Genomic DNA, 9,414 nt, shown 5'->3' with positions numbered 1-9,414 from the left:
GGCGCCACAGAGCCGCCTGCCGCACCTCTCGCGAGATTTCGCAGCAACTCCTCACGAGAGCACCCCCTCTCCGGGCTGTGTGGGGAGGTGGGAGTGAGGCGGGAAGGGAGCGTGCGCATGCGCGGAGCGGGAAGGGAGGACGGTGGCGGAGGTGCTTTGTGGTCGTCTGGCGGTGGGCGATCTCAGGGGTGTGAGGGGTTGCGGGCATTGTTCATGAGGAGCTGAGCGAGCGCGGGTCGTCTCGGAGAGGGTACGGCCACAGCCCCAGCTTCATGCTCGGCGGGTGTTACTTGTTCACAGAAGCACAACACGGGACGCGCCATTAACTGATGCTGCACGAGTAGCAACCCTAATAAACAGTCGGGGCTGGCCCCACGTTGCATAGTTCGTTTCAGTAACCCAAAATAGCACGGAACCGTACGGTTTGGAGGGGACCTCTGGAGATGGTCTGCTCCAAGCCGTGCCATATTGTGCGTCTCTTGGCAGTGAGGAGGGTCTGAAGTCAGGGTAGGGTGCTCTACCACTCAGAGGGTTTCCCTGGGGTTTTGTGCACAGTGTCACATCGCCCACCCTGTTGTCATGAGCAGTAAACTGGATTTCAGTCTTTTCATAACCTCCCCCCTCCCCAGCAGGTCCAGCCGCCAGCGAGCTGTCCCGAAACTGCTGCACCTACACCTGCACCTCTCAGACCGAGCACTGCTTTGCATAGCTGTAGAGGTTCACTGTGTATATGCTGTAATAGTACATGGCTATATGGGAGGAGTGGAGTGATAAACCAGCTTCAGTTTTGTCTTCATTCCGCATTAAACGTTCACAGTTATGGCACTGAGCAGCCTAAAGCACTTTTGTCCTTCAGTGTAGCTTTGTAGCACAGCAGCAACATCCTGAGCATAAGCTTCCTTCTGGAAAGCAATTATCTGAATCAGAGGGAAATGATATTACTGACCTTTTACTGCAAGTCTTTCCTTTACTGCAGTTGTCATATCCCATATCCTTTACCGTTAGGCTTTGTCGTGCTTGATGTCACCAGCAAATACTGGGTGTAACCTTTCCTCCCTCTCTCTTTGTGGTGAAGAGGAATGACCCTCTTCACCGTTACAACATTGATATTGGCACAACCAAAGGACCAGCCAGTTGATCACAGTGAGCAGTAAAAAAGAGGCCGTGGAAAGAAGTGTCCCTTTTTAAAATATACAAAATGTATCAACAGAGCAGCGCAGCTTTTACATTTTGTTATACATTTAATAATGCATAATACATAAATATATATTAATAAATACATTTAATGTATTTTTTAAAGGACATTTCTTTCTGGGGCCTTTTTTCTTAACCTGTGAAAATACAGTAGTCAGTGTAATTTTACATTCCTGACAGCAGTAAAATAATATTGAAATTCTTACAAGTTATATTAAGGAGCACTAGTGTATTTTTATGTGGATAGGCTAAATCTGAAGTTTCAGAGTACAGTTGAAAGGAAGTGATGCTCTCAGTGCACCTGCAGGCAGGAAATTCATCGTGAGCCTGAGCTCAAAGGGACTCCAGGGCCTTTCCTGTGAAGCCTTAAATTACAAAATATTCAGAGGAAAATCTATAAAACTTTGTTGGTGATCCTCTTTCTTCTCTGATATTACATTTCTTACTTTAGATTAGAAGCGGCATTTTCACTTTTTAGCTGAACAGTATTAGCCAAGCAGTGTGCTGAGCCATCATTGTTTGCCCTAGGTGTTAACTAAAGGTCTGTGCAGTCAGTAGACACTGCAGTGGTATACATAATAGCAATTAATGGTTGGAACACTATGAACGGCATTTAAACAAAATTATTAGACATTAAAGCTTCAGGTGTTCTTTATACAACATTGCTGCAGTTTTTAGCTTCTCGCCTGCTCCTATGTACTTAAGCGTATATGTGCGATCACTTTAATTGTTGAGAGGGGAAGTTCCAGGCTTTGCAGTGACTGTAGCATGCATGTGTCTTCTGTGCCCTTTGTGGTATGATACTCTTGGCAGCCACCCATTTTGATACACCATCAGAATAAAAGGGATTTTCACAGGGAGAGTTCCAAATCTTGTTAGATGCCTCATGACAAGCTGAGTCCCACAAAACACAGGCTTTAATAACAACACTGTCTGAAAGATTTCCTGCTTCCCAGCTGCCCTATACAAGTCCTTTCCCCTCACACCACACCCTCAATTGCACTGTTTTTGGAGCTTCACAGTGAGCTGCATCAGAGAATTGGTCCCACTTTAAAAATAATCTTGTTTCTGTTTTGCAAGGAGTTTTAACCCAGATCAAATCGCCAATCCTTTCCATTGGAGGCGTCAAGACAAGAAGGAAGAACCACACACCCTAAAGCCTCCAGGCAGTAAAACCAAACCCTCAGTAGCTGGTGAATCAGAAATCTGTAGCTGGCTTTCAAAACAGGATACAAGGGCTGGGACAAATGTATAACATCTGTGCTCCCTCAGTCATAAAAGGCTTTAATGCTACTTTTTTTTTTCTCTTTTTTCTTTTTTTCTCATCATAAGTCTCATTTTCTTTTTGTTTCAACAATTTACAGTAGCAAGGCTTGGTGTCTGTTTTCAGCTTGGGGAGGGAGCACTGGACAGAGAGAGGGCATGAAGACCCTCTCTAAAAGACGTTTCACCTTTTTTTTTAGTAAGATTTAATGATGGGAAGCTTAAGAACTGCCTGTCCAGATCACATTGCTATGAACTAGATGTATTTCTACTGACACCTTCCTTGGTCATAGAACTAGGTCGTATCTGTGAGTCATGTTTCTCCATATACAGTCATATAAACATCTGTGTCCAGTTACATGTCGGAGGAGGATTTACAAAGCAAGTTTTGTTGAAGTATTTCTTTTAGTGAGGTTGTTGTGAGCTCTCCCCTGCTTCTCAAGTACAATTGTCAAGCCAATTTGTCAAGTAGGATTTAAAAGCAAAAGAATTGTATGACATGAACCATAACAGGTGTCATCCTGACTGCAGTGGATCATTCATCAGATCAACTATGTGAGGTTCTCAGTTCATCTAGTTCCAACCCCCCACCGTGGACAGGTCTGCCACCCACTAGATGAGGTTGCCCGAAGCCCCATCCAGCCTGGCCTTGAACAATTCCCAGGATGGGGCATCCACAGCTTCTCTGGGCAGCCTGTGCCTGTACCTCACCACCCTCTGAGTAAGGAATTTCTTCCTAATGTGTAATCTAAACCTGCCTTCTTTTAGTTTAAAACCACTACCCCTTGTCCTATCACTGTACTCCCCAACAGAGTTCCCCTCCAGCTTTCCTGTAAGCCACCTGTAGATACTGAAAGGCTGCTGTATGGTCTCCTTGGAGCCTTCCCTTCTCCAGACTGAACAACCCCAGCTCTCTCATCCTGTCTTCATAGGAGAGGTCCTCTGATCATCTTTTTGTCCCTCCATGTCCTTCTTGTGCTGGGGGCCCTGGACACCTGCAGTACTCCCAGTGGGGTCTCATGAGAGCAGAGCAGAGGCGAACAATCACTTCCCTCGCCTTACTGGCTGCTACCAGCAAAGCACATGATAAATTCCACAGGACTGGGGGAGAGTATGTCTAAAATACCATGTTTAGAGAAGTATTTAATATTTTAAGGTGCTTTTTTTTTTTTTAATTGTCCATGTATCTATAGAAATAATTATTTAATAATTAGTTGGAGGAAGATAGAGAAAATAGATATTTATTATAAATAAGTTCTGGCTATACTTTCCTTTAATACTAAACATAGGATGTATGAAGCTAATCTGAGTGCTGAACTATCATTATAGTGTAAGGCCTGCCTTTATGGTCTTGCAAAAATCAGTCTGGGTGACTGAATATCAGTGAAGGCTCTAAGTTCCTGGAATTTAGCTAATGATTTGCACCAGAAGCTGCACAAAAAATACCTCAGAAAAGCAACAGGAAGATGGTGTACCTGATCTTTATCCTTAACAGGAAGGCAGTCATCTGATAACTTTCTACTACAATAGTTTTTTAAGCACACTATAATGTCTTACTCTGAATTCTTCCTCTGGTGGAGTTTCACAACTGAGTAAAATGTAGGACAGATTTTAAAAACTGCTGGAACTGGCTTAAGTCTGTGATTTACAATTGCTTGCATTTCCTGTTTAAATAGACATTCCAGGACATAAGTTAAACTATCAGTAACTACAGATCCACCAAACTTTTATGCTAGACTGATAAAGATTTGGGCTAAGTCCTAAAGGAAAAAAATAGCCTTGTAATTTTTAGCAGTCATAAAAAGATGTAGGAGTACAGATAAAGAAATTGTAAGAGTGCCGAACTGACTAACTGGAAAAAAGACAGTGGGATAGTAGGGCTGATTTGATAAATTTCACATTGTGTTACAGTCTTGCTAATCTTAAGAATCAGTATTTCATGTGCAGGTTAAATTTCCACTCGTCTGTTATTCAAGTTATTCATATTGAAACAGAATGCATACTGTATGTCTTCTAATTACACTATTACCATCAGCTTCAACAAAGATCATTGTATAGTTCTGATGCACCTAAAATATTAATTTAACTACACAGTGGAATAATAGATAAAATTCTGACTTTGCGTCATTTTTTCTTACAGGTCTTGCAGGACAGTGTGGGCCAACAGTCTCCCTTCAGCTATGCATGTTGTTGAAACCAAATCAGACTCATAAACTTTTCTTCATGAATTAAACAAAGCATGCAAACATATGTGACACAGTCGGTGAAGAAAGAGCAAGAAGGCAGATACTGTGACTTCAGACGGGAAACCTGAAGGGATGCACCCAGCACACAGAGAAAAAATAAAATAAGAAAAGCTGAGCAGAAGAATTCAAAAAAAGGGGAAGAAAAAAAAAGAAAGAAAACAAGTAAGAGACATTAAATAACATAGAGGGTGACAGACTTTGATATTCAGCTTAGGTTCATGTGCACAGCCAGCCCATCCATTTGATCAGGGCTGCAATGCCTTGTGCTGTAGAGTCACAGAAGACAGAAATCATGTTGTATCCCAGACCACTATTGCGCTAGCAACAGCAAATCCTTGTTAGCATATTGAAAAACCTCCAGTGTTCCTGTGTAGTTACACTTCAACAGTTACATGGTAGCTTGGTGAAACTGGCTCCATGGGAAGACTCTTCGCTGAAAAAACTTTTTAGTCTGAATTTTTATTTGTGTATAATGTGTTTTCCTTCACTAATATAATTCCAGAAGGTCAGTGGAGCTGCCACAGTCTCCAGATTTTCTCACCTGTTTGTGAACTAGGTTGAGGAACCATTCTTTAATCTTCTATGGGAACTGCACTTGACCTTCATAAATGTTAAGAAGTATTCCAGTTTGTGAAGTTTGTCACAGTCATTTATATTTTGTTTCTGCATTCTTCACTTTTCCCACCCATTAAAGTTATCAAGCTTTCGTAGACAATTTTACCATATGCTGCTTTCCTTCTTGCTAAAAAATATAGATGCTATAAAAATATTTTGCTCTTCTGGATCAGTTTTGATTTTCTTTTAATGGTATATGCACTGACGTAAGTTTCCACCCTTGTCAGGTCCTTCTGGGAGCATGTTGTCATTCTGTTCCTGTGTTCAGTGGTATTACATCTCAGTGTACCAGTACGGTTGCTCAGTATTGTCTGCTACAGTAATGTGAAACCTTTTTAAGGAAACAAGGTAAAACTGCGATAACAGGTTCTTCCCTTGTGCTAGAAAAATATAATATCTGAACTTCCAAGTTCATCTAAGTATCAATCTGTAGATTTCACTTAAAGACACAGGTGTGACGGGACATACAAGCAAACAAGCCAAATGAAGAAAAAAGCAGCATACTTTATCTTCTCTTCATAACACACAGTAGTTACCTAACATCTCTTGATGACCTCCGAAATTTTCTAGACTACCTTTCCAAGGAAACCACCTCCTCATGCTTCCCTGGAAAAGCCTACACAGTTTTCAGTTATTTCCAGATGTATCGCTTAGATGAATCTATTACTAGTCCTTGGATGTGCAAGTATTCAGCAAATCTGAAGTCACTGTATGCTGGAATGAGAAATGCCTGATCTAACCCAGGAATACTTCCCATTGCAAACTGTGAAAACATCAGTATTGTTAAGGGTATTTCTTTTTATTCAGCTTAGAAATGTAATTGCAGTGTGTCACTGGGGCTTCTGTGGTGATGGTTTTGAAGCTGATTTCCAGGTATAGGATGGAAGACACTGAAGAATTAAATTAAAGAATAAATGAAATATGAGAAATGAATTTCTGCTTGTCCTTGAGCTAATGAACGCACAGCAAATGACGTAACTGCTATATAATAAGCTGAATTATATCAACGCTTTATTAGATCACTAGTAATTGTGTATGATTTCAAACTGGATTAAAGCAAGTTGATATAATTGGAAGCAACTTTAATTTTTTCATTTCAGAGCATTACAAGAAATCTACAAGTTTCTTTACCTGAGCTGGCAGCAGAGGTACAGTCAGTGTTCATACCCAAAACACAGGTAGTATCTTTGACAAAAAGGAAGAAAAATGACAGCTCAGGAACTACCATGGGCTTTTCTAAGATCTTCAAGGATGAGAGATAGTCCAGATGGTAAAAGAGGTAGGCAGACCTCAAAGTAGTCTAAACAAATACAGCAGCAGCATCCTAGGAAAAGAGGTTTGGGGGGTATTTGGTGAAAAGGTGCTTGGTGATGAAAACTGACTTGATTGATTTGTCTGATGTTCAGGAGAGCAGAATTCAGCACATTCTTGTTAGTATAAAGAATTGTACTGGAGATGAGGATGCTTCATGATTTTTCTTTTTAGAATCAAACAATCTACATCAAATTCAACACATACATCACACAAGCATCCTTCATTAGTTGAAATGAAATCGATGGATGCATACACATCACTATAGAAGGAGTATTTGCATGAGATCACGACTGCATTTTTACAGATAAATTAGCATTTGCTTTATGCCTTACAGTATGGTTAGCTTACACATTTTGCTGAGCTTAGCAAACACGTCCCTTTTGACATGCTAAGCAATCATTTGGGAGCTATGTATTTGCATCCAGCTCATCAAGTTACAAAAAGTAAAAATGCTAGAGGGGTGTATGCTGGGGAGAATTTCTGTTCAGTTATTATATGATTTTCCATATGACTTTACCCACGATGACTTCTCACTGCATCCCCAAAAGGACACAGTCAAGGAGGGAAGATTTGGAAGAGTGTTTTTTTTAGCCAGTTATTCCCAAGTGATAAATTCTAGGTAACTCCGTAAGGAGCTTCTAATATTTTCTTCCTCACCTAGTGCCTTAGAGGATTTTCCATTTTTTCCATTGCATTTATGCATTTCCCATTGCATGAAACAAGTCAAACTGCCGAATTACACACTGGGAGCCAAGCCTCAACAAGAGATCAGCTTAATCTGAAGAATGTGATGAACTTTTGCCAAAGCACAGAAGAAAGCCAGGCCTCAAAAAAATCCTGCAGACCAAACCAGTAATAAAAATTGAACTTAAGAATATGAGATTAATGAGGGACACTGGTAAAATGTCAGGTAAAATAGAGAGCTTTTAACATTCTTAAAAATACTGTGAGTAGGTGGCCCGGTTCAAGGAAATTATGTATCGGGACAAAAACCACTATTGCCCAGTACCAGAATCTGGCAGAACTATCTCGGTGCTGCTGGAAGCAGAAAAGGCACTGACTCAGGGAGAACCATTCAGTGAAAGAACTACTAAAGTTTACTGCTAGATCAGAAAAAAAAAATAGCAATCAAACAGTATTATATTTTATAATTATAAAAAAAAATTAAAAACAGAAAAGGTGAAGATTCTTGTCATAACTTGCTACAGGAGGCCTTTGTAGGGATGACATCTAGTGCTTACGTTGTGATTTTAATGCAAAATAACAATGATCATTTGTTGTAAATCTTGGGCACGTTTGGACTGGTTTTGACTCTAACCAAAACGCTGAATGATTAAGTTGAATTTAGTTCTGTGAATATACTGTTGATTCATGGAAATCTACTTATAAATACATAAAATGCAATGTAACTCTCCAGCATTTGCTGCAAAAAGACAGAAGTTTGCATTTCTGGAAAATTTAACATTTATAGGCAAATTTGCATGCTGTATAGGCTAGCAAGCATGGTCATGACACTAGCATTAAGTGGAAACTAATTTAAATGGAGAGAGTGAGTAGACAAGTCTCCAATGGTCCATAAGTAAAAGACAAACACTCAAAGAATGTTTCAGATGTAACTGAGGAGCCAGTGCAACTGCAAAAAGCCAGGCTCTTTAGAAAACATAAGAGAAACTCTCACGAAATGGGGAGCATATAAGAGCAGCAGTAAAACAGCTTAACAGGAAGCAGTAGAAGAAAGAACACCAAAACAAACCTTATGAACACAAAGTCAGGTGACACCAAAAAAATATCCTGAGCTCTGTACAGAGCTGCTAAATAGACTGTAAGAAATGGCTGGAAGGTATAGAGTCACCAGCACCTGCCCTTGACAGCCTTCCCAGAGTCAAAGTGTGGTGGTGCACATCACCCTAACTGCAGTATGATTTCTGCACGATTGGCCATAAAGAAGGTAACCATAGTGAGTGCGTGAATTTCTGTGGATAATTTAAATACTTTGAGTGCCTTGATCTGTTAGAAATATGGAAATCACACTTGTTCTTCAGTAAAAAGTCATACTGTATTGCTATATGCATTCAAAAATGTCTAAACGTACAGGAAAAGTATTATAGAAAGAAAGTAATGTTATTGATCTGTATAGGCAAGAAGCAATGAGTATCTAAACAATAAATAACCTTCATATATTAAGAATGTCCCAGAAAAATATGTTTTCGATGCAGACATCATACTTTTTGGGCGTGGGGGCATAGAAAACCAATAGATTTATTCCAAAGTACATACAGGAAATCCTCAGAGAAGGATCTTCTTACAGCATCAAGAATTCTAACTAGGACAAGCTCACATCAGCATCAAGGATAGCAGGAAGATGTTGACAGACACATTTAGGACACCATCAACATGACTTTCATAACAAGTGGTTATTTGGATGCCATCTGGAAATCACAGAGAGGGAGGTGGATAAGCTTCTGTCAAAGTTGCTGTCTATTTTTCCTGTTATTTTTTGTGCAAGTTCCTGACTGTGATTATTTTTATATAATAAAAATTCTCTTCGCCATACATGGTCTTATCACACTTATAGGTGGAGGAGTTCTGAAAGTGAAGGGCTTTGGGGGGAGTGCATGTTTAGTTCTGCAGGGCTTCAGGGAATGGCTTTGCCACCATTTTTGTGATGGATCTTAATTCTGAGCCACTTTTTTTGCTGCCACGAGCAGTAGAAAAGCTGTAGAAAGGCTGTGGGCTCCAGAGTACACAGCAGTTTGTTCTAATGGTCAAGTATACCTTACTA

General features: G+C 40.2%; 1 long non-coding RNA gene across 3 annotated transcripts; it reads left to right on the top strand.

The window, feature by feature from the left end:
* On the top strand, positions 75-9,199 carry LOC110406061. 3 transcript variants are annotated; one of them, XR_002443240.1, is made up of 4 exons: positions 75-151; positions 4,598-5,666; positions 6,419-6,597; positions 8,941-9,199. It is a non-coding gene; the product is annotated as an uncharacterized LOC110406061 (long non-coding RNA). The 3 variants fall into 3 exon arrangements; XR_002443239.1 differs by lacking the exon at positions 8,941-9,199 and having other exon boundaries at positions 6,419-7,711; XR_002443233.1 differs by lacking the exons at positions 6,419-6,597; positions 8,941-9,199 and having other exon boundaries at positions 4,598-6,251.

Source organism: Numida meleagris, chromosome 1 (assembly GCF_002078875.1).
Source record: "Numida meleagris isolate 19003 breed g44 Domestic line chromosome 1, NumMel1.0, whole genome shotgun sequence".
Lineage (NCBI taxonomy): Eukaryota > Metazoa > Chordata > Aves > Galliformes > Numididae > Numida > Numida meleagris.
The sequence above is the reverse complement of the archived record's forward strand: the minus strand, read 5'-3'. Positions and strand labels throughout refer to the sequence as shown.